Source organism: Diceros bicornis, chromosome 7, assembly GCF_020826845.1.
Source record: "Diceros bicornis minor isolate mBicDic1 chromosome 7, mDicBic1.mat.cur, whole genome shotgun sequence".
NCBI classification, from domain to species: Eukaryota; Metazoa; Chordata; class Mammalia; order Perissodactyla; family Rhinocerotidae; genus Diceros; species Diceros bicornis.
Window position 1 is genome coordinate 675,176 of NC_080746.1, and position 23,698 is coordinate 698,873.

At 44.5% G+C, this 23,698-nt stretch overlaps 1 long non-coding RNA gene across 1 annotated transcript in view; it reads right to left on the reverse strand.

Annotated features, from left to right (window-relative positions):
• LOC131408221 (uncharacterized) overlaps positions 1-23,427 on the reverse strand; it is a 178,659-nt gene extending 155,232 nt beyond the window's left edge. The window contains exon 1 of the long non-coding RNA XR_009220715.1: positions 23,399-23,427. This is a non-coding gene — a long non-coding RNA (uncharacterized LOC131408221). The remainder of the gene's footprint in view (positions 1-23,398) is intronic.
• Positions 23,428-23,698: the final 271 nt, after the last annotated feature.

Here is a 23,698-nt window from a genome sequence, read left to right on the forward strand (position 1 = left end):
GTTACCCAATGAAAATGGTTTCATTTCAAACTTCTTTGAATGAAGTTTCATTTCAAACTTCTTTGTTTTTTATAATTGAGTTCTAAGAGATCTTTATATAGTCTCAATATTAAAGCATTCTCAGTTATATAACTTGCAAATAGTAGGGGTCTTCTGTACCTCACTTTTAACAATGGATAGAATATCCAGATAGAAAATTAGGAAACAGCAGACATGAAAACATTAATGGACTTATCAGACATACACAGAACATTTTACTGAACAGCAACAAAATGCAGTCTTTTCTCAAGGGCACACATTATTTTCCAGAACAGATCACGTGTTAGGTCACAAAACAAGTCTTAACTAAATTAAGAAGACTGAAATCATACCAAGTATCTTTTCCAAAGACAATAGCATGAAACCAAAAGTCAATAACAGATGGAAAACTGGGATATTCATAATACATGGAAGTTCAACAACAAACTCTTAAACAACCACTAGATCAAAGAAGAAATCAAAAGGGAAATTAGAAAATAGCTCAAGACATACAAAAAGAAAAAATAAAAACACCAAATCTTATAGGATGCAGCAAAAGTAGTACTAAGAGGAAAGTTTGTAGTGACAAACTTGTACATTATAAGAGACGAAGGATGTCCAAGAAACAACCTGACTTACAACAGACAGCATTAGAAAAAGAAAAAATGAAACCCAAAGTTAGCAGAAGGATGGAAGTCACCAAGAGGAGAGTGGGAAAAAATGAAAGACAGTATGAAATATCAATAAAAGTAAGAGTTGATTTTTTGAAAAAATAAAATTGACAAACCCTTAGATACAATATCTAGGGAAAAAAAGAGAGATGACTCAAATAAAGTAAATCAGAAATGAAAAAGGAAGCATTACAACTGATGCTTCAGAAAGAAAAAGACCAGAAGAGACTATTCTGAACTACTGTACATTCACAAATTGGGTAACCTAGACAAAATAGATAAATTCCTAGAAACAACCTATAAAGGCTGAATCATGAAGAAACAGAAATCATGAACAGACCAGTAACAAACAAGCAGACTGAATCAGTAATCAAAAACCTGCCAACGAGAGGAGAGTAAAGTGAATGCCCGACTTCACCACAGATCCCTGAGCCAGCCTGCCCCAGCCCCAGGCTGACTCTTGTAGAACTAGGTGGCTCCCTGCAGGCTTCTGCAAATCCAGGCCCCTGGCTCACCCTGGAGCATGCCAGCTCTGGGGGCCCCAAGCAGCATCCTTGACACCAGGCTCCCATCAGCCTCCTGGAAACCCAGGCCCCCATATCAGCCTAGGGGCTGCGATCTTCAGCAGGCCAAGGCGGCTCCTGTGACCACAAGTGGTGTCATTGGCACCAGGCTCCTGGTGGACTCTGATGAATTCAGACCCTGGCTCCCCCAAGTTTCTGCCTACTCCAGGCAGCCACAGGCAGCACCCACAGCCACAGACAGCTTCCATAACAGGGCACCCACTGGGCTCTCACAAACCCAGGACCCCAGGTCACTCTAGCATTTACTGGCTCCAACAACCTCAGGTAGGTTCCATGGCTCCAGGCTCCCCGGGGGCTACTAGGAACACAGGCCCATGACTCACCACACCACCTGCCAGTTCCAGCAGCCGTAGACAGCTCTCACGGAACCAGGCTTCTGACAGGCTTCTACAGAACCAAGCCCCCAGCCCACCCAGGTGCTTGCTGACTCAGGCGGCCCCAGGCAGCTCCCATGGCAACAGGCACCGGCAGGATCCCATGAACCCAGGCTTCCATCTTGACCCAGCGCCTGCTGGCTCCTGCAATCTCAGGTAGCTCCTGTGGCCCCAGGTTCCCAGGAATACAGACTTCTGGCCTACACCAGCACAAACTGTCTCTCATGGCACAGGCTCCTGGCAGGCTCTCGTGAGCTGAGACTCTCAGATCATCCCAGCACTGGCCAACTCTCATGGCCCTGGATGACTACTGTGGGCACAGGCTCTCAATGAGGACCTGCCAAAACAGGCTCCAGTGGGGCTACTCATGAACTCAGGGTCCCAGCTTTGGCCAGGGCCAAACACAATACTGTGGACCCAAGCTTTCCACTCACCCCACTACCAGGTTGCTCAAGGACTCCAGCAGCAAGCCTGCCCCTGGACACCACCAGATGGCCCACCCAGGACCCCTAGATGGTCTAAATGTGAAGGCTTTGGTTTACTAAAGCCAGTCTGTAACGAGTGGAAGAAGTGCCTACTTCCTCAAATTTGCAGACACCAACGGAAGGCCACAAGGATCATGAATAATCAAAGATCCATGACACCACCAAAGAAAAAGAATAAAACTCCAATGACTGACCAAGAAATGGAGATATAGGAACTATGTGACAAAGACTTCAGAACAATGCTCTTTGAGAAATTCATAAAACTCTAAGGAAACACAGATAGACTACTAAATGAAATAAAGAAATAGTGCATGAACAAGTGAGAAGTTCAACATAGAAACAGAAAGCATTAAGGAAAAACAAACAGAAATCCTAGAGTTGAAGAACACAATGACTGAACTGAAGAATTCAACAGAGAGCTTCTAAATCAGATTCAACCATGTACAAGAAATAATTAGTGCACTAGAAGATGTGTCATTTGAAATCATCCAGTCAAAGGAGCAAAAAGAAAAAAAGGAACGGATAGGATTGGGGAAAGGCAGTGTGAATTATGGGATACCTTGAAAAGAAATAGATAAGCATTATTAAAGTACTAGAGGAGAAGACAGGGAGAAAGGAAAAAAAAGTTGACTTAAAAAAGTAGCAGCTGACACCTTCCCAAATCTGGGGAGAGATGTAGACATCCAAGGTCCTGATGCCGATTGGTCACCCTAAAATTTCAAACTAAAACTTTCTTCTCCAAGACACACTATAACAAAACTATCTAAACTCAAAAAAAGGATCAAACAACATGATCAAGTTCAACATGATGCAAATCAATGAATGTGATACACCGCATTGATAGAATGAAAGATAAAAATCCTACAATAATCTCTCAATGCAGAAAAAGCAGTTTGACAAAATTCAACGCCCCTTCATGATAAAAACTCTCAAGAAAGGGTTACAGAAGGAACATACCTGAACATAATAAAAGGTTTACATGACAAACCCACGGCTAACATCATATTGAACAGTGAAAGGTTAAAGCTTTCTTGCTAAGACAAAGAATAAGACAAGGGTGCCCAGTCTCAACACCACTCTTCAACATACTGCTGCAAGTCTCACCCAGAGACATTTGGCCAGAGAAAGAAATATAAAGCATCTAAATTGGAAATGAAGGAACAAAGTGGTCTCTGTTTGCAGATATGATTTTATGTAGAGAAATACTTAAAGACTCCTCCCCAAACTGTTAGGACTAATAAACAAATTCACTCAAGCTGCAGGAGACAAAATCAATATATAGACATCGGTTGCCTTTCTCTACACTAACAATGAACTATCTAAAAATGATATAAAGAAAAAATCCTAGTTACAATACCATCAAAAACAGTAAAATATTCATGAATAAATTTAACCAAGAAGGTGAAAAATCTAGAAACTGACAACTATAAGACACAGATGAAAGTACTCAAAGACACAAAGAAATGAAAAGATATCTTATGCTCATGGATCAGAAGAATTAATATTTTGAAAATGTTCATGCTACTCAATGCCATCTCAAGATTCAATGCAATTCCTATTAATATTCCCAGGGCATTTTTCAGAGAAATAGGACAAATAATCCTAATATTCATGTGGATCCACAAAAGACCTCCAATAACCAAAGGAACCCCGAGAAAGGAAAAGCTGAAAGCATCACAATTTCTGATTTCAAACTTTATTACAAATCTATAGTAATAAAAACAGTATGATACAGGTATAAAATGAGACACCTAGACCAATGGAACAGAATCAAGGATCCAGAAATAAAACCACACACATACAGTTTGCTAACAGTTGACAAGTCAGCTAAGAAGACTCCATGGGGAATGGATAGTTTCTACAACAAATGGTGCTGGGAAAACTGGATAACCAAATGCAGAAAACTGAAATTGGACCCCTATTTTACACCACTCTATAAAAGATCCCAAATTGAATTAAAGACTTAAATGTAAGACACCAAATATAAAACAACTAGAAGAAAATATAGAGAAAAAAAACCCATGAAACTGGATTTGACAACTATTTTTTTGGATATAAAATCAAAAGTACAAGCAAAACTTAACAAGTGGGATGACTTTAATCTAAAAAGCTTCTGCATAGCAAATGAAACAATTGGCAAACTAAAGGGGCTAATATCCACAGTATATAAGAAACTGTTACAACTCAACAGCAAAGAAACCAACAAAACAATATGAAAATGGTCAAAGGACCTGAGTAGTACTTTTCCAAAGAAGACATAAAAATGGTCAACAGGTACATGAGAAGATGCTCGTAATCACTCATCATCAGGGAAATGAAATCAAAACTACAATGAGATATCACCTCACACCTGCTAGAATGGTTATTCTCAAAGAGACAACAGACAACAAGTGTTGGCGAGGCTGTGTAGAAAAGAGAACCCTGTGCACCGATGGTATGAATGTAAATTGCTACAGTCACTATGGAAAAAATATGGAATTTTCTCAAAAAAATAAAAATAGAAATATATATAAATGAGCAATTCCACTTCTGGCTGTATACCCAAAGGAATTGAAATCACTATTCTGAAGAGATATCTGCACCCCCATGTTCATTTCAACATTATTCACAGAGAACATGGACACAATCCAGGTGTCCATCAATGGATAAATAGATAAAGAAAATGTGAGAAATATGTATACATGTAATATATAATGGAATATTATTCAGCCATGCAGGAGAATGATATCCTGCATTTTGAGATACCATGGATGGACCTTGAGGCATTGCGCTAAGTGATATAAGTCAGACGGAGAAAGACAAATACTATATATTCTCACTCATATGTGAAATCGAAAAAAGCCCAACTCAAAGGAATAGAGACAAAAATGGGTTTCCCAGGGTCGCGGGGTTGGGGGAAATGGGGAGATGTGAGTCAAAGTGCACAAATTTCTAGCTGTAAAATGAACAAGTTTTGGGGATCTAATGTACAGCATGGTGACCATAATTAACAATACTATATTCTTATAGACTTGAAAGTTGTTAAGAGAGTAGATCTTGAAAGTGATCACTAGAAAAACCAAGTTAATTATGTGAGGGAATGGAGGTGTTAACTCACCGTATTGTGGTAATCCTTTCACAAATCATCATCTTGAACACCTAAAACTTACCTATGTAATATGTCACCAATATTTAAAGAAATCTTAAAAAAAAATCTCTCAACAAAGTAAAACCCAGGACCAGATGACTGCACTAGTGAATTCTACCAAACATATAAAGAAGTATTAAAAACAAGACTTCTTACACTCTGTCAAATATTGAAAAAGAGGGAACACTTCCAAGCTCACTTTACGAGGCCAGCATTACCCTGATACCAACACTAGACAAGGACACTAAAAGAAAATAAAATTACAGACCATTATCCCTGATGAACATAGATGCAAAAATCCTCAACAAAATACTAGCAAACTGAATTCAACAGCATATTAAAAGAATTATACACTACCACCAAGAGAAATTTATTCCTGCTATACAAGGGGAGTTCGATATACAAAAATTGATCAATGTAATAAGCCACATCAAGAAAATGAAGGGGAAAAAATGACCAACTCAATTGATGCAGAAAACCATTTGACAAAATTCAACGCCCTTTCATGATAAAACACTCAACAAACTAGGAATAGAAGGAGAGTGCCTCAACGTAACAAAAGCCATATATGAAAAACACACAGCAAACATAATACTCAATGATGGAAGACTGAAAGTTTTTCCTCTAAGACCAGGAACAAGGCAAGGATGCCCACTTTCACCACTTCTATTCAACACAGTATTGAAAGTTCAAGCCAGACCCATGAGGCAATAAAAATAAATAAATAAAAGGCATCTAAATTGGAAAGAAATAAGTAAAATGGTCTCTGTTTGAAGATGATATCATCTCGTATGTAGAAAATCCAAAAGACTCCACAAAAAAGCCGTTTGATCTAACAAATGAATTCAGAAAAGTAGCAGGATACAAAGTCAACACACAAAAATCAGCAGCATTTCTAGACACGAACCATGAGCTCTCTGGAAAGGAAATTACAAAAACAATTCATTTATAATAGTATCAGAAAGAATAACATGCTTAGGAATTAACTTCACTTAACTTAAGTAGGTGAAAGGCTTACACCATAAAAACTACAAAACATTTCAGAAAGAAATTAAAGAAGACATTCATAAATGGACACACATCCCATGTTCATGGATTGGAAGGCTTACTATTGTTAAAGTGTCAGTATTACCCAAAGCAATCTACAGATTCAATGTATTCCCTAGCCAAATCTTAATGATGTTTTTTGCAGAAATAGAAAAACCCGTCCTAAAATTCACATGGAATCTCAAGGGACTCAGAATAGCCAAAACAATCTTGCAAAAGAAGAACAAAACTGGAGGACTCACACTTCCTGATTTCAAAACTTACTACAAAGTTACAGTAATCAATAGTATGGTATTGTCATAAAGATAGACATAGAGACCAATGGCATAGAATAGCGAGCCCAGAAACAAACCCTCACATATATGGTCAAGTGATTTTTGACAAGGGTGCCAAGACCATGGAATGGAGAAAGGTTTCTTTTCAACAAATGGTGCTGGGAAAACTGGATATCCCTATGCAAAAGCTTGAAGCTGGACCCCATCCAACGCTATATACAAAAATTAACTCAAAATGGATCAAGGACATAAATGTAAGACCTCAAACAAGAAAACTCTTAGAAGAAAACATAAAATTAAATCTTCATGACACCAGACTTGGCAATGATTTCTTGGATATGACACCAAAGGCACAGGTAACAAAAGAAAAACAATGGAAAAATTGGACTCCATGAAAATTTTATAAGTTGGTACATCAAGAGACACTCACAGAATGGGACAAAATATTCGCAAATCATATTTCTGACAAGAGACTGGTATCCAGAATATACAGAGAAGTCCTAAATTAAACAACTAAAAACAAGCCAATTCAAAAATGGGCATGGACTTGAAGACTCCTTTGCGAAAGAGGACTTAGAAATGGCATATAAGCACATGAAAAGATGCTCAACACCACTAATCATTAGGGAAATGCACATCAAAACCACAATGAGACACCACCTCACACCCACTAAGTTGAGTGCTATCGAAAAGACAGAAAATAGCAAGTGTTGGCCAAGATGCAGCGAAATGGGAACACTTGTACACTGTTGATAGGAATGTAAAATGGTGCAGCTACTATGGAAAACAGTATTGATGTTCCTCCAAAAAATTGAACATAGAATTATCATGTGATCCAGCAATTCCTCTTCTGCATATACACCCAAAAGATCTGAAAACAGAGCCTTGAAGAGATATTTGTACATCCATGTTCATAGCGGTATTATTTACAACAGCTAAAACGTGGAAGCAACCCAAGTGTCCATTGACACATGAGTGGATACACAAAATGTAGTATATCCATACAATGGAATATTATTCAGCCTTAAAAATGAAGCAAATTCTCCAATACGCTATACATGGATTAACCTTGGAGACATTATGCTAACTGAAATAAGCCCGTCACAAAAAGACGAATACTGTATGAACTGAGAGTAGTCAAATCATAGAGACAGTAAGTAGAATGATGCCTGCCAAGGGCTGGGGGGAGGGGAGAAGGGAGGGTTATTGTTTAATAGGTATAGAGTTTCAGATTTATAAGAGTTATGGGGATGAACGGTGGTGATGACTGTACAACTGTGGAAATGTATTTAACGCCATTGAAATGTACACTTAAAAATGGTTAAGACGAAACATTTTTTGTTATGTATATTTTGACTCAATATACAAAAAGAAAAAAAAAGAAATGAGCTATCAAGTCACAAAAAGACATACTGGACTTAAATATAAAGATCAGTGTTGCCAGGAGTTGGGGGTCAAGGGACGAAGAGGTAAAGCACAGGGATTTTAGGGCAACCCAACTCTTCCGTAGGATACTGTTGTGGTGGATACATGAGATTATGCATTTGTCAAAATCCAAGCACATGACAGCAAGACAATGAACCTTAATGTAAACTACGGACTTGCTTACGAACGCTGTAGCAGCATCAGCTCCTCACTTATAAGAAATGAACCGCACTAACACAGGTGGTCACGCAAGATGTTAACCGTAGGGGAAACAGTGGGGGAAGAGGGAGAAATGCTCTGCTCTCTCTGCTGAATTTCTCTGTTCATCTAAAACTTTCCTAAAAAAAATCTATTAATTAAAAAATAATCAATGGAAGGTAGGGAGTGGGTAGAAATATGGACGAAACAGGAATATCAGAATATTAATAAATGTTGAAGCTGGGTAATAGAGACATGGAGGGCTATCGCACTTCTCTGTTTAATTTGTGTATGTTCAAGGTTTTCCACAATAAAACATTTTTAAAGCTCCAGATTAAATCTAGATTATATGTAGACGGAATCAAAGAATGTGAGGAAAACAGATATTTTTGAAGCAAGTACTCAAGGAGCACACTGAGGGAACGTGCAATCACACTGGATAAAGAGTGAACGTCCTGGTTCCACCAGGAAGGTTCAGAACTCAGTGAGCAAGGCAGGCAACAACACAGTCAGGGAAGTGACAGATAATGATCACAGAAAAATGTTTGCCCTCACTGATCACAGAAATGCCAATGATGGGCCCTGACAGAACTGCCCCAGGATTTACAATGTGATGACACCCAGAATTAGAGCGGAATCTGGGACAGAGCACCACGTCCTGTGAGAATGCCAATCAGCACTGGCTTTCTGGAGGGCAAATCTCCCAAACCCTGGAACCTGCAGGCCACTGGCCCGGCTGCTCTGTTGTATGGAATCTGTCCAAAAACAAAGAGATTGGGTAAAGATGATGGACTGAATAAACACATGTAGAGCCCCTTTGACATAGAATCCCTTAAACATGACCCAAAGTTTCCTTCATTGATGAACAAATTCATAATAGCCTTGGGAACCATCAAGAGAGCCGACATTTTGATGAAAACATCAAAAAGAGTCAACAGCTGGTGATCGGAGATCCCAGTGGGGAGCTCCGTGTGAGCCATGAAGACCAAGCCAGGGTGTCCTCTCTCCCTCTCCCTCCTCCCCCTGCCGTTCACCTAACACCCTCTGCATCGCCCCTCCACTCCCAGCCACTGCCAACCTCACGCTCCAGGAATACAGGAGCACAGGCACAGGGCGCCCTTTCCACAAGCACATCTGTCCTCTTGCTCTCTGCACGGCGCCAGGCAGCGGAGCTGTCTTGACATGAGTACAGCCATGTTTGGCTGCTCCATTGACCTACAGCCACCAGCACAAAAAGAAATATAAAAGCTGCTTTCTGCATGGTGGGAACTGGCCCTTCTCCCATGGAGATAGTTGCAATGTGTAAAAAATTCAAGGCCCTTCGGGCACTGCAGCCTGGCGCAGACTGGCCATCTGAGCTGGGCTGGGAGGATAAGCAGGGTAAACAATGCACGTACACAACTACTGGGCTGGGACGATAGCCAGAGGGTGGGGCTCAGTGCTAGTACGCCACTGATAACCATTTGTGCATGGGAACACTGAATGCTTTCTCTGTAAACTCTGTAACTACTTATATAAATTGCTGGAGACTGAGACCCGGTGAGAGTTCCACCTGTGGAAGGGACGCCTTGCCCAGGACGTGTGATTCCCGCCCAGCCATGTCAATTGACAGGACTCTCCCAGCAGTGGGGCGTGGATGTTGTGAGTAATTGATTTATTGTGAAGTAATTGATCTGATGTGTTCTCTTTTCAGTTAACCTGGCGTTTCTCTTTCTGGTTGATTTGTGTCATTTCCTTTCAGTCGATCTGGTGTTTCCCTATCCGATAGAACTGATGTTTTTCCCTCTTATTATATGACCTATTCAAATGTGCCGCTATCTCAGCTGATGTGGATGTTTTCCCTTTCCAGTCGAGCTGGTGTTTTTTCCGTCTTATTATTTGACCTATTCAGATCTGTTTGCGGACTATCACCTTTACCATCCTCTCTATAATACAATATACCTTCAACCCATTTGTTTGGAGTGGAAAGTTTCTTTCACGTCTCCAATTGAATCCCCAAACCGCTCATAACAGGAGCCCAGCCAGGCACCTCCTCAGGGCCCAGCACACTCTTCCTCTCCATCTGGTCCTACCTGCAGCACAGACACCTGCTAGCTCATCTCCACCTTACAAACAAATCTCTCCCTTGGACCCAGGCTCCCTTTTGGCTACTGTCCACTTTCCCGACTCCCCTTCATGGCTAAACCTCTTAAATAAAGTGCCTTATACATACTGCCCTCCCATGGACCCCCTTCACTCACTCTAGACCCAGCTTCATTCCCACCCTCTCAAGGAGACTGAGGTCACCAGTGATGCCACATGGCCGAGTCCAGCCATCTTTTCTCCATTCTGATCAGGGCTGTATCCCATCCAGCTGAGCACCCCTCCTTTCTGCAATACCCTTTCCCCTCATGATTCCTGCAACTTCATGCTCCACCATTTCAGTCCCCTTTCCTGGTCCCTCTTCAGCTGCACCTCTGCAAACACTGCCTGCTCCTAGGCTAGGCCCTGGTCCCTTCTACAGCTACAGTGTCTCCAGGAAACCTCATTCAATTCCACGGTTTTAAACATCTCTGACCTCATCCTGACTCTGCTGACACACTGATGCAACTTTAAGAGTTTAGGTGCTAGGTCCCCAGCATCAGCACCTAAGGAGTATCTCAGACTCGATTCATCTCAAAATTTCACTGTCATATGAGTTCCAAAATAACATCAAATCTTTCCAAAAGGAGGAAAAATTTGGATACAATAAACTGTTGTGTACAAAGTAACCAATAAAACTTATACTTACATCCAATCATGGTTGCTTGATGGGGAAAATAAGACCACAGAACTAAGATCAGATATTCTCAAGCTGGGGACCGGAAGGTGATGAGTTGGGAGTGTAGAACACAGGAACTGATCAACTCTAAACATTTACAGAAAGAGAGGCAGAAATGGTTGTTCCTAAAAATTGAAAGACACCCACTAAAAGAAGAGAAAAATCATGAGAAAACCTAACAAATTAAAAATTAAATTAAATGGTAGACTCACATTCCAATTTATCAATAATCACAATTGTAAATGGATCAAATTGCTCTAGAAAAACATGAAGGCTCTCGAGTTGAGTTAAAATATTGTTATAAAATAAAGGGATATAATATGGTTGAAAATAAGGAGATAAAGAAATAAGACTTTAAATGGGACAAAAAGGGGTTCTCTGTGTTGATAACTGTCAGGAACACTTATGCACCTAACAATATGGTCTTGAAGCATAAAGCAAAACTGGACAAACAAGAAGACACAGGCACCCCAAGGGAGGTGCCTTCCCTTTCCACAGGGAAACCTACCTTACCTCTCTTAAAAAGCCACAGGTCAAGTGATACAGTAAGTTAGGAAGCAGATCTGCTGACGAACACAAAAAAGCTAGATCTAGCCTCAGCCCCAGGGACAACAACGTAAGCATCTAGTGGAGAGCGAACATTCTCCTCAAACCACAATGAAACAGTCGCCACAATGAAATATCTAAAGAGTCCAAAAAGCAGAAATCTATAAGTGACCATATTACTGGAACTTAAAGCAATAAAAGTAAAAAGGTAATCACAAAATATTGGCTCCCCTCCCCCAACCTATCCACTTGAAAATCTGTCCACACCCTTCTAAATCTCTCAGGTTAAAGAGGGAATCCAGACAGACAGGAGAAACTCTTTAGAAATGAACAGCAATGAGAGCAGCATGAGACAAATCCATGGCGTGGGGACAAGGGGACAGAGGAAGGGACACAGCCTCCACTGCAGGTATCAGGGAATATCAACTCTACACGAAGAAGCTGAGCCCTTCCCTCCAAGAGCAAGAACAACACCACAAAAAAAAAAACAATGACAGCAAAATGAAGTGAGAATTCACCAGGCAGGAACAAAAACATAGACCTGAGCAATGGAATCAAGGGCTGGCTGTCTGGAAAGACCTGTAACAGTGAGAAACCTTGGGCAGTCTGACCAAGAAGAACAGACAAAGGCACCAAGAGGAACAGACAAAGGCACCAAATTGTACCATCAGGTACGAGAAACTACAGAAACAGCTTTAACGTGATAGGACAACATAGTGGATAACTCTGACCAGGACATCAGTGGTCCTCAACTGGAGCTGTCCTCCCCCTAGGATGCATCTGGAAACACGAGGGATGGGTTTTGTTTCTTGTTTTGGGTTGTCCTACTGGTTGTTGCCCTGGGGGTCCCGGAGATCCTGAATAGCCTGTCACATAGACCCGTTTCCCTCCTGAAGTGTTACTGGCATCTGGGAAGACAAGCACTGATCCAGATTAAATGAACAATGTGGTAGGAAAATGTTTTCCATGGATGTATAACAGGCAAAAGGTGGTACCCTCAATACGTAAGGAATATCGAGAAACCAATGTTTACAACTACTAAACTGTAAGAGAGCAGGAAAATCAGAAACATAGCCAAGAAACACACCAAAAATATATCCAACCAATTTGTACAGGTGGAGAAATATGTATGTAAAGCACAGGAAACAGTGGAGGAGATTACACACCAAATTTTACTACCAACAAGGAATAAAAGTTGGGAGGTAGGTGAGAAATAGGAGTTTTTACCACTTCTTAGCTTATATATTTCTCTGGTGTTTTAAATTTTACAAAAGAGAATGTATTCTACTCAAAAAGATGTTTCAAATTTTAAAGAAATTATTAAAATGTTCAAAATGACTTCAGTTCAAGGATATTCATTAAAACACAAATGGAAAGAACCTCCCCATGACTTTAAGAGTCTCCTATAACTTTTCTAATAGTTTACTATGTCAATTTTATTTCACATTTAGATCCTAACTCATTGGAATTTACATTTGTGTGAAGGATGCAATAGAAGCTGATTTTCTCCTGTTCAAGTGGTAAACCAACTATCCAGGTACAATTCATTGGGTAGGCGTGGCTTTCTCAGCTGACCTGCAATGCCTCCTTTCCCACCTGCTAAACCCTGACAACTAATGCTGCCTCTCCAGCGCCCTAGAGCGAGCGGGGTGAGCTCTGCAGCCTGGGCTCCCTGTCTGCGAGGGGCGGCTACCAGCAGAGCCTTCTCCCAAGACAGCAGCAGGCATGCTGCACACAGAAGTGCTCAGGGGCCGTCTGCTGCGGAGCAGCAGCATGAGGAAACCCCTCATGAGGAGCAGGCAGTGGGGGAGCCCCGAGCACCGGGACTGACCTCAGGGTGGGGCAGCATGCTCCTCAGTTAGGGAGCCCCCTTCATTCAGCTCGTCCATCTCCTCCTGCAGCGTGTGCACCTGGCTGTCGGCAGCTGCACCTCTTCAGCTCGCTATCCTTCTCCACCTGCTCCCGCAGGCGGCACCCGTGCTCCGGTTCCCCCGGGAGCAGAAGTAGTAGGAGACAGCGAGTCGAGGAGTTCTTGGGCCCCCAGTGCTGACAGGATGACCCTGCTGAGGGACGTGGGGCCCGTGTCGCTGTGTTCACCCTGCACATCTTCTGCGGCTGGCTCGGGGGTGACATCTGTTGGAGGGTGAAGGGGCTCTGGGAGGGTTTCTGAGGCATCATTGTGAATGATGAATGTGGGGACTCTGGGCCAAGCTCTCATCAGGCCCACGGCTGGTCCCGCTGTAGCTGGGCTCCACATCTCTCTTCAGCCTCTTTCGGTCAACAGCCTCTCAAGGGACAGATGGCCTCTCTTGAGTGTGTGCTGAGGAGAAACTGTAAGAAGGAAGCCAGCCAATAAATCTGCACGCCTCAGATCCTGAGGGATAAAGTCACCCACGGAAATGCCACTCTTACCCAGCCGGCCCTGGCTGAGCAGAGGGGGTCCCATCACCAGCATCTACAGCAGATGTGTTTGCATCTCCCAGGCTGCCACACACTGTGGAGACCACATTGTCTCCTGGAGTTCCTTCCAGAGACTCTGTGCCCGCGCCTGACTGGTGGCTTCCTGGGTGGCACTGGGTGAGGGTTCGCCCTGCAGAGAGGCTCGCTTCAACTTGCGGGACCCTGGCTGGGCCCTCAGGTTTTCCCTCGAAGATGAGGATGAACCTGAAGCTCCTTTCCCATCTGCTTCACTCGCATGTTTCTCAGGCCCCCGGCGGCTATCTTGGTGTCATTTCTCCTGGGTGGCCGCGGCCTTCAGCTCCTCCTTCTCAGTCAGGTGGAAGTTGGAGGGCAAGGCCATGGGCTTGAGCATGTAGTACTGATCCTCCAGCCTGTCCAAGAGTTTTTTTTGGTAAAATGTTCACTACAGATGAAAGAATGTTTAGTAGGGGCCAATCATCCCTGTGAACAGCTTTTAGCCACTGGACCAGAAGTTTTGAGCCCTTTATGTAGAGCCTGCAAGGATACATGAAAAAGTAATTAAAAAGAAAGAATTAAATGTCTCCCCCTAAAATAATCAACTATAAAAGCAAAACAAGTGTTTTTGGGAACACCCACACTTAGGAACTTTGCCCATTTAAACCTTTAGGAAAGATGTAAGGAACACCTCTGCTTGCAAGTTATTACTGGAATAGAAAGATAAAAGACCCACTGTCTACCTTAAGGAGCTGACCATCTGTAGGGCAGAGAAGGAAGGAAGGTGAAGACCTCCTCCCAGGCTGTGGTAAGTGCCCTGTAGGGCCACAGATGCTCGTGCAGAGAGCACAGGATGACACCAAGACAACATGAAAGGCTTCAGGAAGCCTCAGAAATAGTTCCTAGAAGCTCATGGTTGTCCAACCCTCCTGCTGTCCCTGGGATGCAGGACTTTGGGTGCTAAAACGGGGAGGGTTTGTCCCCCTATTTCAAAGCCAGCCCAGGTGTCGGCCAGCAGAGCCTCCCAGGCACTCAGCAGGGTGCCTGGCCCCAGCTCTACTCAAGCAGCTGAGGATGTGGGACTGCCGCCAAGAGGAGGTCAGCCCCAAGAGCTGTGGTTCGTTGTTTCTCTTGTCCTTCCACTTACCAGGAGGAAAGCTGCTCCCTGTACCAAGCAACCAGCCCCTGAAATGTACTGACCAAGACACTTCATAATCTTTTCTCCTCATTAAGGTAAAATCTCTATTCAGAGAAAACTATGCACATGGGGACGTAGGGGGTCTCTCTTGACGCTTTCTTCTCCTCCTGAGTTCATCTAACCCCCATGAGGCCGCTGTGGTCCAGACCAGGTGGATACTAGGTCCTCAGGGAGTTCCAAGCAACCTGACCTTCTAACATTTCTCAATGCTTTGTGACAAGTTACCAAAGGACCCCCACCTCTTTTGCCCCCAGACCACGTTAAACAATGACACATGCCAAGAGCAACCTTCTCTGCAGTGCTTTGCCTCATTCTCAAAAACAGTAACAAATCTTTTGGGACACAGACTCTGAAGGAAACTGTCAAGAAAGCATGTTGTCTGACTTCTGAAACAAGCTCACATTACTAGTTCTTTGGATAGATTGTAACAACTTCCGACTTAAACCACTGTTAATTTTGAATAAGACTAAAGACAATAAGTGGCATTCAGGTCTTTAAAAATTCAATAACAACCTGCAACATGAAATAAAAGGATCTGCCAGGAGGTTTTCAAAGTAGAATATCTTCAGTGCACTGTTCTGAGACCTCCGTTGCAGAGTCCGCAGGAAAGGACTCACTCCACTGGCTGAATTCCAGAAGCTGTCATGAAGGGAGCCAGGCCAAGGGGAAGGCAAACCTCTCATCCCGCTGTGGGAGCCCAAGGAAGAAGTGAAGAGAGGAGCCCCTTCCCTGAGTCCCCAGGGTAAGCCTCCCAGTGAGGAGTGGGCCGCAACCTCCTCCACCCAGGATGCTGTCACATGCAGAGTCTGCAGAGTCAGACGCCTCTCCGGGACTCACCTCCAATGCAGAGCCACCTTTCCCTGCACTGCCAGGACCTTTCTAGCAACAGAGCATCTGAGAGGCGTGTCCATTTGGAGGTAGAAGCTGCATCTGCTCAGCCACATTCCTGATCGCAGAGATCAAGGCAGGCTCCCTGCCATCAAAAGAGCAGAAAAGTCACGGGAAATGCAAGAAGATAGTGACCTAAGAAAGAGTGTTTCCAGAATACCCTGTTTCTTGACATTGTTGGCTCCAGCCTGAATCAGTGGAGAGCAGAGTGGCCAGGGGGTGGGGGTGACAGTGTGGTGGAGGCCATAAGGTGGACGCCAGTAGCCATGGGATGGCAGCGGTGGCCCGAGGTGCCTGGAACAGAGACAGTGGCACAGACCAAGGCCACATAGCGTCTGGTGCTCACTCACCCGCTGGACCGGCCCCAAGGCCCCAAGCACAGAGTGCTGCCTGCCTTGGGCTGGACCGCCAGGGGGCTGACTGGGCGGCAGCAGCTGGTTACCTGTGGAAGGAGATGGCTGTTTCTCCTCGTTGCCCAGTGGTGGGATCAGTTTGCGGCAGTGCAGTGATCACCATCCCGGGCCTCAGGCTGTCATGCTGCCAGTCTCCGGCCCCCTCCTCTCTGTCCCACAGTGGGACTGCCACAAGAGTAGGGCTCAAAGCGACACTGTGCAGCAAGTGGGAGCTGGTCCTCAGGCCCCAAAGGATGGCAAGATGGCAGCGTGTGCCCATCTGTCCTCCGTAAAGCAAGATGGCCACATCTGTGGACCTAGGCAAACTGCTGCCTGATGCACCCACCCTGGGGTCACGCTGCCAAAACGCGTCTGTTCCGCTGCCCTGATGGGTCACTGCTGCGGTATTCATAGCAAATGACCCAGACCGAGGGGGTGGGAGAATGTGGCCGGCCCTCCGAGAGGGGCCCCGCCGGATGCCAAGATGGCGACTGATGCACTTCCACCTGCACTTCTGGCCCCACCCACGTTGCTCACCTAGATTGGCCTCAGCGGCTGAGCATCACATTGTCCTCATTCTCCTGGGCAGTGGGGAGAGGGACGCGGGTAAGTGCACCTGCACCGGTCGGCATGGAAGACTGTGCTAGCCTGGGCCCTTAGCAGCTGGGACTGGCTGGCGCAGTTTGGGGCGGAGCCGTTGTGGGGAGTGGCTCCTCAGGCAGAGCAGGCGGGGACAGCTCCCACAGTGAGACCAGTGCATCTGAGAACCAGGTCCCTGTGGTTCTGGACGCTGTTTCCATCCAGCCTTGGTGCTCTGGCGCTGGCCTGCCAAGCCCATGGCTGCTGGGGCGGGAAGGGCAGCAGGGAGTCAGGGAGGGGAGGGGGGCACTGGGTGGGTCTGGGGCAATGGTTCTTGGGAGGCTTTTTCCTTCCCCACCAGGACTTAAGAAGTGGAAGCTCTCTAACTCCTCTGTAGTTATGATGTAGGCTGGAGGGGAGGGACATATTCCAATGCTCACAACACATGCATGTTTTTGTTGACTGATAGGTCATTCCAACTTCTTTTTCTGTGATGAGAAAGAGAAACAATCCATCTCGTTGGGCCTTAACTTCTTGGGGTCATAATACAATGGACCCTGCTTGGGGGAGCAGGGGTGGGGTATTGGTGCTTTGGTCAATGCTAGTGTTGGGCAGGAGGGAGAATCCTCCTCTGCCCTTTCCCTTAAGGATCTTATGGCTGCCCAAATGATTAAAAGACAGGTTAGCAGGAGAAAATAATACCAAGTTTAATAACATGTATACATGTGAGAAACTCGGAGATGAGCAGCTCATCATTCTGTCTAAGCTGCTTGCTTAAGTATTGTACTGTAGCTAAAGGCGTGGAAGGTGTTGGAGGGGTAGTGGTTTGGGATTTCACAGGGGAAGAAGACAATTCACATGGAGATAGAAATACAAATGTTTGTCTGACAACTCTTTTGAGGGCAAGCTATAGAGAATGTGACCAGGAAGAGACAGAAATTTTGATAAAATGGGCTTGTTGGTGCCAATCCTATTGTAACATCTATTTTACATTATATTACAGCCATCATATGATATTGGCTCCTTCCTGAAACAGGTCTTCTATGTTAAATTCTTCAGGCAGTTTTGGAGGGGAAAAGCAAATGTCCTTCCTAAGTCTCCTGACTCTTTATTGTCTTCAGCTCAAAATAATCTGCATACCAGAGTGGTGCATCTTGGGGTGGCCTGCCCTGACCACCAACACCAGCAGGCTTCTGCTCCAGAGGAGACAGTTCATTAATCTTTGCTGGCAAGATAATTTGGAGTTTTGCAAGTTGCCTTGAAAGCATTTGTACACGGGCTCTCTTTTTCTTCCCACAGCAATTTTAGTTCCCTCACTCCTTGTAAGGAGTGATTTTCCTTCAAGTATCCCTGCATCTGTAAAGGAAAACTTTCATTTGGTTTAATTCCACTTGTCATCGTGGATGGCATTGTTTTTGCTTCCTTTTTCTTTTCCTGGCAGCTGCAACGTAAGTTTACTGAAATCTCAGTTTGGGAACTGTACAGTAGACACGTGAGCAATATTTCAATGGTTTGTGGCATCTGGACACTTAAATGCGTTAGGTGTCTGAAGGAAACAGTAGCCCTGACTTCCAAAGGAGCATGTTCAGCAGATGTATTTCTGGTGAAGTTTGTTTAAAAAAGACAAGGAATCAGACAGTGGTGTACTGTTTGCTGGGGACACAGGGTGGGGGAAGGAATAGAATTATTTACTTCTCCATCTGTTCTCAGGTTATTACTCTTGCATACCTACAATCATTCCCAAGAGAGACTTGGGTAAGGTAGAAAACACAGTTTAATGTCAGTCATATTACCTTAGATCTGAAAGTTATCATGTTAAAGTTAGCAGTAGGCATGTGATGAGCGGTAATGGGACACTGAAGGCTGCTTCAAAGTAGAAAAGGTGTTTACATTTGAAGGGCTCTGTTGATGCTGCTAAAAAGATGTATGGTATTTGTAGGATGTGGTGGGGAGTTTTCTAACATGATGCTGTGCGTCCTTTTAGGGCTGATAAATGGACCAGCCTCCCCTGGCCCCCTGGTGTTCTTACAGATTTGGCCTTCCTTGCCCAAGTGTTAGGCAGTTCCTTGTTGTTTTTACAGTCATCCATTCATTAAGCTACATTTCTTATTGACTGCAAGGTTTGTGTCACGAATTGTTCTAGACCCTGGGGCCAGAGAAGTGAACAAAACACAAAAAGCATGCCCTAGGTGACGTTCTAGATGTGACACCAATGGTGTGACTCCTGTGGGAGAGTGATGTGTGCCAGGCTGCAGGGAGGTGGAGTTGTAACCAGGAGGGCCAGGAAACGTCTCACTGCAAAGGTAGGTTTTGAACAAGGCCCAAAAGCAGTGTAGGAGGAAAGGCAAGTGGCCTGCTCTGGGAACAGTAAGGAGGCCAGTGTGGCCAGGGCACAGCCGGTGAGGGCAGCAGGAGCTAAAGGCAGATTGGTGGCTTGGGCCCAATCATGGGGCCTTGTTGGTCATAGTGAGGACTTGGGCGTTTATTCTGAATGAGATGGTGACCATTTGGAAGGTTTTGAGAGAAGGAGTAACATGGCTGGACAAAAGGTTAGCAGACTTGATCTGGCTGTTCTATTGAGAATATACCACAGAGGGGCCAGGGCAGAGGCAAGGAGACCAGTTAGGAGGTTGTTCCAAGAAGCCAGGCAAGAGGCCTTGGAGGCTTAGGTCAGGGTGGAGAGAGGAGGTTGAATTCTGGGTGTGTTTGGAGATCGAGACAGTAGTACTGTGTACAGATGGGAAATGGTGAGGACTGGGGAGTTGAAGTCAGTGCTGAGTTTATGGCCTGAGCTAAGAAATAAGAAACTCAGCTGGGGAGACTGGGGGCTGTCCTGCTTGGTGGGGAGCTGTTGGGAGTTTCCTTTTGGCTGAGTTGACTGTGAGATTTATATTTTTTCTGTGGATCTTTTCCACGAGAGGAGAGCAGAGAATGTCCACCTGGAATCTGTCGTATGAAGTCCCTGTGCCCCTCCCAGGCTCTCTCCTGGCACAGACATCCTACGGGAAGGTCTTGGAGTGGAGGTTCCTCTGTGCAAACTTTCTTGGGTGTTCTGGCCTGTCAGCACTGTCCCTCCCTGGGTTTGTCAACTTGAAAAGATTTACTCACTTAGTTGAGCCTCAGGTTGTCAAAAGTTAAAGTTTATGTAATCAGCGGGCTTGAAAAGCAGTATAAAATATTTCCAAAGTGGCAAGAAATAGGTAAATTTCAGAAAAAATAAAAGATTCTAGTATTACATTGAATGTGTTAAAAATTCTTGTTTCCCTTTCTGCCTCCCCTGAGCGTGGGTAGTCATATTGTTAGTTCTGTTCTTTTCTTTGGGATGCAGGGTTTTCAACTGGAATTCCAGGGCTTACACTTGATCAGCAAGTGTTAAGTATGATTTAATTGTTTATAAAACAGTGTCTTGCCATGGAAACAACAGTTAATTAACATTATTTTCTGAAAGTAATAAATACATGTGGCTTTTCTTGTTGAACTAGAAAAATGCTTTACAACTTTCTTCCCTCCTTTCCATTAAAGTGTAGGTTTGTGTGAATTTGCTGGATTCTTCAAACACTGGGTTGTGCCATTCACAAGATCACTGTAGCCGAAAGCAACGTGACTGGGAGCAGAGGCCTGGGGTCAGGGTCTCTAAGCTAAGCCCCCTTGAGCCTGAACAGGGAAGTACTTGAGGGCCCACACCTTCTTGCTGCATGTCCTCTCTGCTCATATCCACCGCAGAAGGAGCCTTTCTGCTGAGAGAAGCTACAGAGCCCTGGAAAGCTGGGAAGTCACCTGCACAGGGGGAGGGAGTTGCTGCCCTTCCTGAGGTCGTCCCTGTGCTCCCCTTGGGCCTATGTCTACACACAGGGTGGAGTTTTGCACCCACAAAGTAGGTGCCTGCAGAGGGTAATTTGTGCACATTGAGAAAGTCTGTGAATGTCAGGAGATCTAAGTCTGGATTAGGGTTTATGAATTTAGGGTTCATTTGCATCTTGTCGAGAGTCTCCTCTCTTGTGAAAGTTGAAGCTGAGAGAGGGAGCCCTTCTTTTCCTCTCCAAGCAGAGCATGTAGGAGTTCCCAGAGTCCATTCCTGTGGCTGCTCAGGTGTCCCCACCCTTCTGCACCAGGGTCTGACCCACTCCAGGGCTTCTGTTTCCACCAGGAGATTTTAGAATGTGTTTAACTTTCTGCATGTGGCTTTCCTTCTGTCCTGTGGGAAGCAGGCTGCTTATCTGTGCTGATCCCAATATTTGTGTTTCTTTCCTTTGGATTCCTTTATCGATTGAATAGTGCAGCCCTATGATTCTGGTTTCCCTTAGCTCTTTGTAATTTTATTTCCTGTATGAGAAATAACATTTTGAGTTTCTTGGGCTGAAAAATGTGAATTGATGGAGAGATATAATGTCAATAAGGCAAGAAAATTGTGGAACTAAATAGGATTTTTGTTCTTTTTATGCAAGAGAATCTCAAGGTGTGAAATGAATGTGTTGAAGTTTTCAGGTGCGTTTTTAGTTTTTACATCGTTTGCGTGTGCATGTCCCTAGAGAGCATTGAGATTTACAAAGCTAAAGCAATGGAATTTCTATTTTAATTGATGTGGAGAAAACTAATCAAACTAATCCTACTATGTTTAAGGAGTTAACCCAAACCCTTATTACATTATAACGTGCCACTGATTCCTGAAAATCCTGCCTGTGTGAGACACAGTGGAAGACAAACTAGGATGCAGCTTCTCCTTGTAGTTAGCGAGAGATATGAAAATGTCATTTCGTATGGTTACTCTGTTGTAACTGTTAGTGGGCTAAAGGAATTAAATCTTAGAGTGCTTTCCTATTACAAACGTTAAAATTAAAGAAAACTATTATAGTGGAAAACATGGTATGTGTAAATTTCTCTGTTTATATTAGATGAACCTGTAAAATAGAAAACTCTAACTTCAGAGGAGTCACTACCAACATTTTGGGGTCCCCTCCAGCGCTGTTGCTCCAGCCACCCCCAGTACATAGTTTTGATCATTCTTGAGGTTGCTGTTGGAATTTCTTCCTATAGAAACAAGCCATTGTGAATGCATATTTTTGTACGCATGTTTATCCTTGTAATGAGCGGTCAGACTCCACACTTTTTGATGTGTGCTGACAGCTTACGCCTCTCCTCTCCCTCTTCCCCTCGAGTCCACACCTGGACAAGCTGAGGAACAAGTCCAGAGTCTCCCTTCTCTGGAACTGGCTTCGGATCCAACCACACAATCCCTGTCTGTACGCAGAACTCTTGCCCTGGTCTCACCCCAGGCAAAGATTTCTTGATTTGGCCAAACTTTAGTCAGGTTCCTGAACCTTCGTGTAGGCCTGTCTGTGCACTTCCTTGTAAAATCCAGTTTTAGCAAGAACCTTGCTAAGTCAGTTTAACCAAAACCCCCACCCGTATGTCTGATCACCATCGAGATCTGCTCAGGCTCCTCCTCCTCCTCCACCATCCCTCAGGTGGTGTCTGATCACTCTGGCCTCTCTTTGATAAGAATCCTCTTAGGTCAGGTTAGCCAGAAACCCCAACACTTGTTTTTTCTCTTAGTAATTTTCCATCCCCTGACCCCCACCATGCTGCCTGGCCATGAATTCCCACTTGCTCATGCTGCATTCAGAGTCGAGCCCAATCTCATTTCTCCCCCGCTGCGAATCCCATCACGGTGGTCCCTACGTATCACAGTGGTTCTGAATAAAATATGGCTTACCATCTTTGACAAGTGTCATTAAATAATTTTTCTTTAAAACCTCCAACCACAATAAAAAGCCAGGCCAGGTTCCTTTCCTTGCTCTCACAAGCCATTTAAGAGCTACTTCAGATTCTGGCCCTGCTGTCCTCGGAGACCTCTATTATGCGACTCATAAGACTTTTCCCAACTTTGGTGCGTGTGTGGAGGGGGGCACACACCAGCGTGAGTCTCTACATGGGAACCACAGCACTTGCCAGTGAGCAGTCATATTTTGAAAGTAATCTCTTTCTCTGAGTGGTAGTCTCAACAGTGGACTCAAAATATTCAGTGAACCATGTTGTAAACAGATGTGCTGTCATCTAGGCTTTGTTGTTCAATTTGAGCATTGACTTTAACTTAAAGTCAGCAGATGCATTACGTCTAACAAGAGAGTGAGCCTGTACAAAGGCCCTAGGGTGTGGATCGGAGGGAGAGGGGAGAGAACAGGATCAGTTAGAGGACCAGAGGTCAGAATGTGAGACAGAATTTGGAGAAGGAGCCAGAGCACTCAGTAACAACACAGCAGCCAGATCAATGCCCCGCACACCATATCTGGGAGTCAGGACCGTCTCCTAATTGCAGTCAGTGGGGGACCCCCATTTCTGGTTGGATCTCTTAGGGGACAAGAAGGCAGTGTCTTACCACGTCTGTCTGTCCACATCTACCAGACCCTGGCCAGGGAGTGTGAAGCGCTGATGCAGGAGTACCGGGACCTGCTGCAGATCGTGGAGAAGAGAAGACAGTGGCCAAGCAGCTACGGCAGCAGATGGAGGATGGGGAGATCAATATCGAGTGGCTGAAGGCAGAGGTGACTGCTGGCTAGGGGTGCAGAGGAGGCTGGCCAGGGGGCCCAGGACACAGGCCAAACACCTCACACTCTGGGCTCCTGCAGGATCGGGGGGGCACATGACCTGCAGGGGGAGCAGCTTCCAGCCACAGCTA